We start from the raw sequence: 14,625 nt of genomic DNA on the forward strand, positions 1-14,625 counted from the left end.
CTTTGTAGCGCCAGAAGTTAATACAGACCGTTTTCTCGGCAGAAAAACGGAAGCCATTGGCGACACTCCAGGAGTAAAGACGGCCAAGAGAACGCTGAAGACAGCGCTCCAGGAAACATGTGCGCTGCTTGATGTCACAAACTTGCGAGAAATTGTAGCCTCTAAGGTTTTACTGATTTTGAGGATCACTGTATCACTCGACCACAACACCTTTCTACAGCCGCAAATTTCCAATAATGCTTTGGAGACGCTAGCAATTTTGGGCACTTTACCGCTGCAGTACATATCTCGCTCGTTTCTTCTTTCCCTATATAAGTAGAAACCATTTCCGATAACGGCTTTAACAACCATACTCACTTCACCACGATATCCAGTAGTGACCTTTTCAGAGATGTTTAATTATCGCAGCAGCGACAAAGTTCGCACAGGAGGATACATCAGGAGCGCCAGAAACACTGTTAGCTCAAAGTTCAGAACACTCAAACGCTAAAACACATTTGAAGTGGTGATGCCTGTACCATTACAAGCGGTACCGGTACATACTGTCTTTTTATGACCTGATGCTAAGATAATACTGCCCAAAGCACGGTTCCTTGAAGCTGACAATTTTTAATTAAATCGATCGGATACCGATATGCCGCGGATCATGTAAGTTACTAAAGCGTCTATACACTCTGAAGGCATATATGGGAGAGTTTGCGACTCAGGCCGTGGACTACAGTTCACCCTTGTTCAACTAAAATGCGTGTATTATGTGAGCAAATTTAAGCGAACATTACTTTCTTGTATAAAATTTGTGAGGAAATTTCTATTTTCGTTATTTGGCAATCGATAGCAATGGAATAACCTACTTTGTAATATCATTCCATGGACTACGAGGTCACTTGACCTGAATCTCCTTGATTATTACTTATGGGGATATTCTAAAGTAACTTGTGCATGAGACCCCAGTGAATACGGAGACGGAATTAGTTGCTAGAATTGTAGTTGCCTGTGATGTGATTCGAAACACATCAGGGATATTTTTCAGGGTGAATCAGAATCTTGTTCGCTGAAGTCATGCTTCCAATGCGATTGATGGCCGTCACTTTTAGCATATTTTGCAAGATACGATACAAATGGTATTTTCATTGTGTCAGTAATGGTATTTGTAGTTAACTAATGTGCAGAAAAAAGTACACAGTAAGGTCATTTTATTCCTGTTATCTTCTTAAGCTGCCTATTCCGACCCCAGGTTCCCTATCTCAAAATGTTCAATGAAGCATCTTTAACATCTTGTTAAATTTCTGCACGCTGTTACTGAAACGCCCTGTGTATACGTAATTATACTTGTGCGGAAACCTCACAGAGCGAGTCCTTCTTGCACTTGCCCCGTTTTTTTTCTTTATTTCACGGTCATCATTGATAGCACGTGGAATATATTTTGGAAATTAGTAATATGAAAGACTTCGAGTACGAAATATGATAAAAAATCTATATGAACATTGATTAGTAAGGTTGATAATGGGCTAACGGAAGACCTACGGGGCTTCAATTGTGAGTTAGACCACTATAACAACGATCTGATTTCTTAGATTTTGACATGTTGCACATTAGGTGCAATAAAGGGCTAAGAAACAAGAGCCCTCTCTAGTATAGGATCCACTCACCTCAGTGGTTCTTCAGTGTTCCAGACACATGACGAGAGAGAAGCGGCGCTGTGATTAATGCGCTGGACTTCCATTCAGAAGTCGTTTGAGCAGCTGACCATTGGCTGCAATAACCCTCTCCATTCCGAACTTGTCGTCTGCGGGAAACCAAACCTTAGTGATCTGTCTATTTTGGTGTGGATATCGTAAGAACAATACCAACAGTCATGCAGTTATCGAATTTAGACAGCAGAAGTTAACGTATCTGTGCCCTCGAAAACAGAATTAAAACCAATGGTTGACGAGTCTGGGAAAGATGTTGCGTGTCATACAGTACCTACATCTACATTTATACTCCGCAAGCAACCCAACGGTGTGTGGCGGAGGGCACTTTATGTGCCACTGTCATTGGCTCCCTTTTCTGTTTCAGTCGCGTATGGTTCGCGGGAAGAACGACTGTCTGAAATCCTCCGTGTGCGCTCGAATCTCTCTAATTTTACATTCGTGATCTCCTCGAAAGGTATAAGTAGGGGGAAGCAATATATTCGATACCTCATCCAGAAACGCACCCTCTCAAAACCTGGTGAGCAAGCTACACCGCGATGAAGAGCGCCTCTCTTGCAGAGTTTGCCACTTGAGTTTGCTAAACATCTCCGTAACGCTATCACGGTTACCAAATAACCCTGTGACGAAAAGCGCCGCTCTTCTTTGGATCTTCTCTATCTCCTCCGTCAACCCGATCTGGTACGGATCCCACACTGATGAGCAGTACTCAAGTATAGGTCGAACGAGTGTTTTGTAAGCCACCTCCTTTGTTGATGGACTACATTTTCTAAGGAATCTCCCAATGAATCTCAACCTGGTACCCGCCTTACCAACAATTAATTTTATATGATCATTCCACTTCAAATCGTTCCGCACGCATTCTCCCAGATATTTTACAAAAAGTAACTGCTACCAGTGTTTGTTCCGCAATCGTATAATCATAGAGTAAAGAATCTTTCTTTCTATGTATTCGCAATACATTACATTTGTCTATATTAAGGGTCAGTTACCACTCCCTGCACCAAGTGCATATCCGCTGCAGATTTCCTGCATTTCTCTACAATTTTCTAATGCTGCAACGTCTCTGTATACTACAGCATCACCCGCAAAAAGCCGCATGGAACTTACGACACTATCTACTAGGTCATTGATATATATTGTGAAAAGCAATGGTCCCATAACACTCCCCTGTGGCACGCCAGAGGTTACTTTAACGTCTGTAGTCGTCTCTCCATTGAGAACAACATGCTGTGTTCTGTTTGCTAAAAACTCTTCAATCCAGCCACACAGCTGTTCTGATATTCCGTAGGCTCTTACTTTGTTTATCAGGCGACAGTGCGGAACTGTATCGAACGCCTTCCGGAAGTCGAGGAAAATAGCATCTACCTGGGAGCCTGTATCTAATGTTTTCTGGGTCTCATGAACAAGTAAAGCGAGTTGGGTCTCACACGATCGCTGTTTCGGGAATCCATCTTGATTCCTAGACAGTAGGTTCTGGGTTTCCAAAAACGACATTTTACTCGAGCAAAAAAATGTTCTAAAATTGTACAACAGATCGACGTCAGAGATACAGGTCTACAGTTTTTCGCATCTGCTCGACGACCCTTCTTGAAGACTGGGACTACCTGTGCTCTTTTCCAATCATTTGGAACCTTCCGTTCCTCTAGAGACTTGCGGTACACGGCTGTTAGAAGGGGGGCAAGTTCTTTTGCGTACTCTGTATAGAATCCAATTTGTATCCCGTCAGGTCCAGTGGACTTTCCTCTGTTGAGTAATTCCAGTTGCTTTTCTTTTCCTTGGACACTTATTTCGATGTCAGTCATTTTTTCGTTTGTGCGAGGATTTAGAGAAGGAACTGCAGTGCGGTCTTCCTCTGTGAGACAGCTTTGGAAAAAGATGTTTAGTATTTCAGCTTTACGCTTGTCATCCTCTGTTTCAATGCCATCATCATCCCGGAGTGTCTGGATATGCTGTTTCGAGCCACTTACTGATTTAACGTAAGACCAGAACTTCCTAGCATTTTCTGTCAAGTCGGTATAGAGAATTTTACTTTAGAATTCACTGAACGCTTCACGCATAGCCCTCCTTACGCTAACTTTGACATCGTTTAGCTTCTGTTTGTCTGAGAGGTTTTGGCTGCGTTTAAACTTGGAGTGAAGCTCTCTTTGCTTCCGCAGTAGTTTCCTAACTTTGTTGTTGAACCACGGTGGGTTTTTCCCGTCCCTCACAGTTTTACTCGGCACGTACCTGTCTAAAACGCATTTTACAATTGCTTTAAACTTTTTCCATAAACACTCAACATTGTCAGTGTCGGAACAGAAATTTTCGTTTTGATCTGTTAGGTAGTCTGAAATCTGCCTTCTATTACTCTTGCTAAACAGATAAACCTTCCTCTCTTTTTTTATATTCCTATTAACTTCCATATTCAGGGATGCTGCAACGGCCTTATGATCACTGATTCCCTGTTCTGCACTTACAGAGTCGAAAAGTTCGGGTCTGTTTGTTATCAGTAGGTCCAAGATGTTATCTCCACGAGTCGGTTCTCTGTTTAATTGCTCGAGGTAATTTTCGGATAATATAATGTCACTCGATGCTCTGTCCCTACCACCCATCCCAAACATCTGAGTGTCACAGTCTATATCTGGTAAGTTTAAATCTCCACCTAAGACTATAATGCGCTGAGAAAATGTATGTGAAAATTTCGGCTGAATTTATCTCTGGCTTCAGCCAGATATCTGTACCTATAACGATTTCAGGCGTCTGTTTGATAGTAGAATGCAACCTCGAAACACAAATGTTTTGATATCGATGAAAAGCAGGGGAAGGTCAATGGTGACAGTTATAGATATTGTTTCTCTATTTCGCATTGCTACAAGCGGATATCTAATATGGCTTACATCGTCAGCTGCGTGCAGAAGATGGCGTTTACAACGTGAAGACTTACCTTTACGACTGTGCCTCACAGTTTGACATTTCAAGTGCATTTACTGAGAGTGGAGTGACAGTACAATGTCAAGGACGTTAATAGTATTAAAGTGGGCCGACTAAAGACAATATTTTCTCACTGTTGAGTGCCATTTACGCTGAAATAACGGAAGTCATGGGACACCTCCTAATATGGTGTAGGGCCTCCTTTTGTCCGACATAGTGCTGCAACTCGTCGTGGCATGCACTCAACAAGTCGTTGGAAGCCTTTTACAGAAATCCTGCCAATGCAACCGTCCATAATTGGGGATGTTTTGCCGGTGCAGTGTTTTGTGCACGAACTGACCTCTCGATTATGTCCCATAAATGGTCGGTAGGATTCATAACGGGCGATCTGGGTGGACAAACGACTCGCTCGGATTGTTTAGGATCGCGAACCCACGAATGTCCTCGATGTAACTGAAAGAAAGAACAGATACCATCTTAGTATATTTGTAATAATAGTCAAACAGTCTTGCTATGTTGGGATTGTAGCATTGCTGAAGACAAGCAGCTCCAGTGTGTCGTTTAAAGATTTATCATCCACCTCGGTAAAATGTTTCGGAGGTAAAATAAGTCAACTGGCTATGCCTTCTGTCCAGAGGGTTGACATCAGAAAAAACAAACCTGGCCTTCTGTGTGCGAGAGCGCTGTAGGTAGGCTACAGAACTTGAAAAATGAAGTGAATATGTTGAAGTTAGATGTAGAGGGGTATAGCGAAGTGCGGTAGCAAGAAGAACTGGATGTGTTGAAAACTGAAGTGGCTGTGTCGAAATTATGTATAACGGGAAGAGTGCACATAAAGAAAATGCAGTCAGTCTACAAACGAGAGTGTTTCCAAATGTCAGTCCTAGAATACTATTTCAGTGTATAGAACCCAAACCAAATAGATCTAACGGAATATTGTTGCTATACGAAGAACGGCAGTTGGAATAGTCACGGCTTTGTTTGGCCTGTAGGAGATCGCCACGAAAATTGTGACCCACCCGCGCTGGTGAACGGTCGGATATAAGACAAAATTTATCCCATTAAACCTTACTTAACAAAGTTTCAAGAATCAAGGTAAGTGCAGACTTTAGGGTTGTACTGCAGCCTACGTGTCGCCGTAGGGACTGCAAAGACAAGATTAGAATAAGTACCTCTCGCACTGAGCGATAGTCCGTAAGACAGATAAGTGGGATTGACGGTTCATGTGGCGTAGCGGCATTAAGAAACAGGAATTATTAAAAAGAAACTTGACCAAGTTACAAAACTGAATGGCATCGAAAATGAAAGTACTGGTCATTTGTCACTCTACTAGGCAACCATGGTAATCAATGTTGTTATTTTCTAAAGTTATTGGTTCAAATGGCTCTGAGCTCTATGGGACTAAACTGCTGTGGTCATCAGTCCCCTAGAACTTAGAACTACTTAAACCTAACTAACCTAAGGACATCACACACATCCATGCCCGAGGCAGGATTCGAACCTGTGACCGTAGCAATCGCACGGTTCCGGACTGCGCGCCTAGAACCGCGAGACCACCGCGGCCGGCTAAAGTTATTTGGGAACGAATTAAATAAGCATGTTTTTAACAGGGGACATACACTGATCAGCTAGAACATTATGACCACCGACCTAATAGCCGATATGTCCTTCTTTGGCACGGATAACCGCGACGACTCTTCGTGACATGGAAACAAAGAGACCTTGGTAGATCGCTGGAGTGATTTGGCACCACATCTGCACACACAAGTCACCTAATTCCCGTAAACTTTTGGGAAGGGGGAGATGAGCTCGATGCCATGTTCAATCACATCCCAAATGTGTTCGATCAGGTTCAGATCTGGCAGTTGCAGTTGGAGGGCCAGCACGTCAAATGGAAATCGCCACTGTGTTCCTCGAGCTACTCCACACTTTCCTGGTCTTGTGATGTGGTGCATTATCTTGCTGAAAAATGCCACTGCGTTCGGGAAACATGATCGTTATGAAGTGGAGTACGTTGTCTGCAGCCAGTGTACGATACACCTTGGCCGTCATGGTGCCTTCCACGAGCTCCACTGCACGCATGTACGCCCACGTGAATGTTCCTCAGGGTGTAATGGAGCCGTCGCCAGCTTGTCTACATCCCACAGTGCAGCTGTCAAGGAGCTGTTCCCCTGGAAGGCGACGGATTCGCGCCCTCCCATCGACATGATCTACATCTACATGACTACTCTGCAATTCACATTTAAGTGCTTGGCAGAGGGTTCATCGAACCACAATCATACTATCTCTCTACTATTCCACTCCCGAACAGCGAGCGGGAAAAACGAACACCTAAACCTTTCTGTTCGAGCTCTGATTTCTCTTATTTTATTTTGATGATCATTCCTACCTATGTAGGTTGGGCTCAACAAAATATTTTCGCATTCGGAAGAGAAAGTTGGTGACTGAAATTTCGTAAAAAGGTCTCGCCGTGACGAAAAACGTCTATGCTGTAATGACTTCCATCCCAACTCGTGTATCATATCTGCCACACTCTCTCCCCTATAACGCGATAATACAAAACGAACTGCCCTTTTTTGCACCCTTTCGATGTCCTCCGTCAATCCCACCTGGTAAGGATCCCACACCGCGCAGCAATATTCTAACAGAGGACGAACGAGTGTAGTGTAAGCTGTCTCTTTAGTGGACTTGTTGCATCTTCTAAGTGTCCTGCCGATGAAACGCAACCTTTGACTCGCCTTCCCCACAATATTATGTATGTGGTCCTTCCAACTGAAGTTGTTCGTAATTTTAACACCCAGGTACTTAGTTGAATTGACAGCCTTGAGAATTGTACTATTTATCGAGTAATCAAATTCCAACGGATATCTTTTGGAACTCATGTGGATCATCTCACACTTTTCGTTATTTAGCGTCAACTGCCACCTGACACACCATACAGCAATCTTTTCTAAATCGCTTTGCAGCTGATACTGGTCTTCGGATGACCTTACTAGATGGTAAATTACAGCATCATCTGCGAACAGTCTAAGAGAACTGCTCAGATTGTCACCCATGTCATTTATATAGATCAGGAACAGTAGAGGTCCCAGGACGCTTCCCTGGGGAACACCTGATATCACTTCAGTTTTACTCGATGATTTGCCGTCTATTACTACGAACTGCGACCTTCCTGACAGGAAATCACGAATCCAGTCGCACAACTGAAACGATACCCCATAGCTCCGCAGCTTGATTAGAAGTCGCTTGTGAGGAACGGTGTCAAAAGCTTTCCGGAAATCTAGAAATACGGAATCAACTTGAGATCCCCTGTCGATAGCGGCCATTACTTCGTGCGAATAAAGAGCTAGCTGCGTTGCACAAGAGCGATGTTTTCTGAAGCCATGCTGATTACGTGTCAGTAGATCGTTCCCTTCGAGGTGATTCATAATGTTTGAATACAGTATATGCTCCAAGGTATCGGGATTATAAGATTATGCAAGGCTCTGCCACTGCTGCAACATACACTGCCGATGGTCATGCGCTCTTTTCAGTTGGCACAGGCATGGGTCGCCGGCTGCGGAGGCCTCTTGTTAGGAGTGTCCGGAGTACTGTGTGTTCAGAGACACTTTGAAAGTATGATGTTAGTTCTGCCACAGTTGTCCGCCTGTCCTGTTTCGCCAATCTACTCAGCCTACGACGTCCAGCGTTTGTACTGAGGGGTGGACGCCCAAGCCCAATTCGTCTGGACCTGATTTCACCTTGAAAAAACTCCCCTTAGCACTCCTTGAACAACCGGTAAGTCGTACAGTTTCCGAAACGCTCGTGCCGAGCCTCCAGGACATCACAATCTACCCTCGCTCAAACCCACTGTCGTATAGACGTACGTATAACACACTCACTGATCTTACATGCACCGTGCGTGTGTCTTACCAGCAGTCATTCCTCCCCAGGTGACGCTGCTATCGACTGGACGGGCTTATAACGATTCGAAGTTGGTGGTCATAATGTTCTGGCTCATCAGTGTAAGCAACTAACAACATCGTAAAATCGTAATAAGCTCTTAAGAACAGTTAAGAATAGATCAATTGACGGCAGAGTGTCGTCATTTAAATCGCGATGAAATGTTGCGTAACTGGAACGCTGGCATACGGAACACAAGCTGAAGCTGAAAGTGCTATAAAGAGGTGTAATTTCAAGAATGTGAACTCTTATCAATAATTTGGCAGACCAGAAGGAAGATATTAAGAAAAATCAAGAGTTACCGCAGCAGGACATGACAAATTTCTGTGCCTTCGCGCCCTGAGAGAAAGATCTTCAACTGCCAAAATGATTTCCACCTATTCGTCATGGAAATCGTGCACACCGTATTTTGCGGTGCCAAGGACATCAAAACTGCACAGTGGATCAGTGGGGCAAGTCATCTTTACAAATGAGTCATGCATTGGTTTTGACCCAGATCCAAGAAGAGTGCACATATGGAGGCGATCAGGTGATGGAAAGAGGGCAAGGAATATCTAAGAGATCCGCAAATATCATGGTCTGGGGAAGAATAGTGACCATCAGAAAAATGGATATCCTTTTTGGTTGAATATTGTTACAAAGTTGAATAATGATTTGGGCCCCTCTCTGATGACAACTTCAGTGCTGTTAAAAATTTGTCCCTAGGTCTTACTAGTCACTACACTGACAGCTACCACAAAGAGGTTCTCAGCATCAGAGATGGTGAACATTTTGTTGTTTTGCAGCAATGCATTATTTTATTTGCGCCCATACACTTTCAGTAGTACTGAACAGACAGTGATATCTCTGCTGCCGAGGCACTTCCTAGTGTACACGATTCGGTGGGGCTGTCTTTCAGCAATGTGAGTGGTGGGTGGTAACGCATTCGCATCACTCGAGGTTGAGGGCCAATGTGGAGGCTCGCCGTATAGCCTCTCTTACTCGTCCTGTGAGTGAAAAGATGGCCATTCCTTCTGCATGGTCCGAACAGGTACTCGTGAGTAACAGGTTCCCAGTTATCGGGTGCTCTTTGGCACGCAGATAGAACGGATGGAAAAGACACATAATAGTGCACGTAATAAATGAATGCAATCTATTTGCTATAAATAAACCTGGTCAACTGCCGACCTACTGCAATAACATGGGAAATAAGATTAACATAGATATCTCACTTCTAAAGGCTACATCATTTGAACATATTACACACTGGAGAGCCTTAGGCATCGTAACAAAATGTGATCACAGCGCAATAGTAATACATACTGGATCTAGCAACACAAACACACACAACACACTACAAGAACGACTAATCTTACAAAGAAGACCGGAATAAACTTAATTAGATAATTGAGAACTCACCTCTAAATATAATTCGGGGCAGTATCAATCACCGAGGAGACATCATAATAAATATTCTAGCACAAGCACAAAAACAAGCAATTCCAACAACACAAACCACACATAAACGGTTATTGCCTTGGTCCATTACATTAACACGACTGAGGAAAGAAACACGAGGCAAACTACGCTACTACGAAAATTCTCAGACAACTCAGGAAAGAACCATTAGACTACAGATTACTTAGGCGCGAAGCTACGATGCCAAAACGAACTCCAAAATACTAGACAAAACCACTGAGATAAACTTGTAAAGACCAACAGAGCGTTTAAAGACTCCAACAGTACTGTCAACGCTTAGAAGATCGGATGCACGTTGGTAAAATGTTGGAGGTGCTCTGCTCAATACCTTTTGAGTTAACTCCTTCCCGATGACGACTGTACACAAGACAACCGACAACACACAAACTTACGCAGACAACTAACTAAAACATATGCGAATAACGGAGTCACTGCCCCTTTTACACTTGAAGGGGTTGCCGTGGCAATCGGAAAATTAAAATATGGAAAGCCCCTGGCCCACATGGCATTCATTCGGAAACGATCAGAAACGCTGATCTACATATTAGACCTTACCTAGCAGATTTACTAAGCGACGCATGACTAACGGGAAGAATACCAATATTATGGAAAAGTTCCAACGTAGTAACAATTAAAAAGTCAGACGTGCGAAACTCGACTGACCCAAAGACCTACACATCCTTATGTCTTATCAAGAACTTAGAGAAAATACAAGAAAGACTACTATGTGACAGATTACAATCCCGCAAACAGCTAGTCGGGCTACATCCCCTTCAGTACGGCTTCAGACAACATAGACCTATAGACGACAAAGTAAACACAATAACAGAAATAAAACAGGCAACTGAGACAAATATGCAGCAGTTATATCGATAAACAAGCTTTTGACAGCTCTGGTGGCCGGCTTTCTTCGGAAGACTACGAGATATAGGCACTCAATCAGCTTTGTATAATAATCTGGTAGACTACTGTCAGGACAAAATAGTTGAATGGAAGTCTTGGCTATCAAAAAGATTACGAAAAAATGTCCAAAGGGTCCATTTGTGGGTCAGCGTTCTGGGACATTGACCCTGAGTAAAGAAAAGTGCGAAGTTATTCACATGAGTACTAAAAGAAATCAGCTAAATTTCGATTACGCGATAAGTCACACAAATCTGAGGGCTGTAAATTCAACTAAATACTTAGGGATTACAATTACAAATAACCTAAAATGGAACGATCACATAGATAATATTATCGGTAGACCAAACCAAAGACTGAGATTCATTGGCAGAACACTTAGAAGGTGCAACAGGTCTACCAAAGAGACTGCTTTCACTACGCTTGTCCGCCCTATTTTGGAGTACTGCTGTGCGGTGTGGGATCCGCATCAGGTGGGGCTGACGGATGACTTCGAAAAAGTACAAAGAAGGGCAGCTCGTTTTGTATTATCGCACAGACATGATACGTGAATTGAAGTGGGAATCATTAAAACAAAGGCGATTTCGTTGCGACTGGATCTTCTCATGAAATTTCAATCACCAGTTTTCTCTTCCGATTGGGAAAACATTCTGTTGGTACCAACGTACATAGGGAGAAATGATCATCACGATAAAATAAGAGAAATCAGGGCTCACACGGAAAAATTTAAGTGCTCGTTTTTCCCGCGTGCCGTTCGAGAGTGGAACGGTAGACAGACAGCATGAAGGTGATTCATTGAACACTCTGCCAGGCACTTTATTGTGAATAGCAGAGTAATTACGTAGATTTATATGTAGAAACTCTGTTGAATAAAATCAATGAGGATAACAGAGCATAAGGGGTGGTTGTATTGTCAGCAAATTCAAGACGGGAATTAGAAACAAGGCCACACAACACATTGAAAATATTAACAATTGGTGAACAAATAATAAACTGTCTATGGCAGCTAACAAAACAGTGTTTTGTTATTAAAGAGGTGACTTAAAAGGAAGACTATAATAAAATTAAATAGTATCTCGCGCTCAGAACAGGGAAGTAACTAGATATCTTGGAATGCATCTCGATAATAAATTAACACGCAAGACTAATTACTGACAAAGCGATGACAATAATGCATAAATTAGCTAGACTTAACACGACCCAATTTAGACTACCACTATAGACTATGCGGATATATCACATGGCACTGTTTAAGTCAACAATTTGTTTTGTTTCGAGCACCTGGATACATCGTCTCAGACTGACCACATATAAAAATTTTGTAAGACGGGGACAAAGGAGCGTGCTTATCAGAATACTCGGAGCTTTTAGAGCATCATCCATAGAGGCACTGCGTTCTCATAGTGTGTGCTCTGTTCCTATCACTATTCGTCATCGTCACCGAGCAGCGGAGAAAGGTAGACCACACAAAATACAAGACGTAACTGGATGCAGTATAACAGACCGAAGACAGCTTAACGTAGGGCGGATTGAGGAGTGGTAGGGCTGGGACCGGACTGACAAGGGACAACGTGGCCACTCTTTTTTCCCGAATATACGCGAATGCATAAAACTAAAATACATTGATCCCACTAGCGGAATGACCCATTTCCTGAAGGGACGTGGCCCATATGCTGCCTATATCCGTCGTGTGGGTGTAAAAGAAACTGACACTTGTGAATGCGGTGAATATGGTACCACTGAACCTTTGGTTGTCTCTGTAACGCATTAACACACCTAAGACAGAATATAGAATTAGAAAAACTAGGAAACAAAGTAAGGGATCAGAACGAATGGCACTTCCTGAACAGACTAGCAGACGATGTACTTAAGCTTTTCGTGAAGCTTCCAGACAAAATATATCATACTTAAGAACACTACAAAACGCAACACAAGCACGCCAGCAAAACACGTGGCACAAAACAGACACAGACAGTGACACTAACAGAGAATCTGATGAAACAACAGATACAGAAAGTTAACGTGAGATTCAAATATTAATGTAAGTTCAAAAGACCAATGTGATATAACAGAACCTAACAATAGAACATATAAAATAGCATAAAAACTGTGTAATTAACACTAGATTAGGATTAATTCAGAACACAATTAATAAAGCAAACCTATTACGTAAAGCAAAAGATGTCAGTTACAAAACAAAATACTCTTAAAGCAGTCTCAGTGACGACACGCTCGAAGTTTTCCCAAGCTCTCGTCGCTGAAACAGCTTCGATTTCACGGACATATTTACTCTTTCACTAACTTCTCTCACATCTTTATTTATTATTTGTATTCTCGTTAATCATTATTTGTTTATGTTTCCTAATCTGCGTATTTTAATTTATAACCTCTATTTATATTAACAAAGAATTAAGAAAAATCTAATTGTTAGTACACTGTCTCTGTATTAATTGTATTAGTAGAATTGCATTATCAATAACATTGTCCACAAACTGTTATATAGATAGTGGCTACTTATAAAATAAATAAATAAAAATAAATAAACCCCGGGAGGTCCACCGTTAGCCTCGTTGTGGAGTCTCCTTGGAAGATAGCGTTCAGGACTGGAAAGGAAGCCAATTTGCCCTCGGTATGTCTGCTGCGGTGCCTCATTCGAGATTTGGTAGGGGCCCAGACTGCGACTATCGAGCGTGCAGGGTGCAGTCGTCTGCAAACTGTGGCCCACCTCGGCATCAACAGCGCCTTTTACTTGGATCCTGAGGCCATCGAGAGTCAAAAAAAAAAAAAAAAAAAAAAAAAAATCAAATGTCTCTGAGCACTATGGGACTTAACAGCTGTGGTCATCAGTCTCCTAGAACTTACAACTACTTAAACCTAACTAACCTAAGGACATCACACACATCCATGCCCGAGACAGGATTCGAACCTGCGGCCGTAGCAGTCTCACGGTTCCGGACTGCGCGCCTATAACCGCGAGACCACCGCGGCCGGCCCATCCAGAGTCCATACAGGCGTCAGGTGGACGTGGTGAAGGCTGCTGGCCTCGCACGTGGCGTGCAAGTGGAGTTCACCATTTGCAGCATTGTTCCCAGAGTTGATCAAACTTCTTTGGTTTGGAGCCGAGTGGAGAGTCTCAACCCAAGGCTTCGTCGATGTGTGACAGTTTTGGTTGCAGGCCTCTAGACTTGCATTATCGGGTATGAACTTGTAGGACTCACCTTGACAGATAGCAGAGTACTTGTGGAGTGCTCATGTTTGTTTTTTCTTCTTAGAATAGGGAGTAGTTTGAGGTGCTATTATGAACACCCGCCACTGATGTGCAGAAAGGTTAGTCAGAGTGCGTTCAGAGTAAGGACACTTCGACTGCCAAAATTTTATGAGTAAGCTGGCGAAGTATTCGTAACAAGTTTCCTTAATTTACTACGCTCCAAGAATGTTATCGCTCTTAAATTATTCTTGGGACCTATCGCTGGCTTAAATCTGACGTAGAAAGCTCTGAGGTATTTAGTTATCGTCTGTTGGAAAAACTGATTAGACACCATAGGAGTGTGAGTGTTCATTGTATTTGTCAACAATATCTCTATTGAGGTCGAAGTTGAGTGTGACATTGAAGTTATCTGGTTAATTGTTGTTTTTTTCCCGGCCACAGTTGTAGAATCACTCGAAGAAAGTTTCCATCAGTAGCGTGTAAATAACCAGATCATGCAAGACTAGTTAGAGG

The sequence above is a fragment of the Schistocerca gregaria genome, chromosome 5 (genome assembly GCF_023897955.1).
Source record: "Schistocerca gregaria isolate iqSchGreg1 chromosome 5, iqSchGreg1.2, whole genome shotgun sequence".
NCBI lineage: Eukaryota > Metazoa > Arthropoda > Insecta > Orthoptera > Acrididae > Schistocerca > Schistocerca gregaria.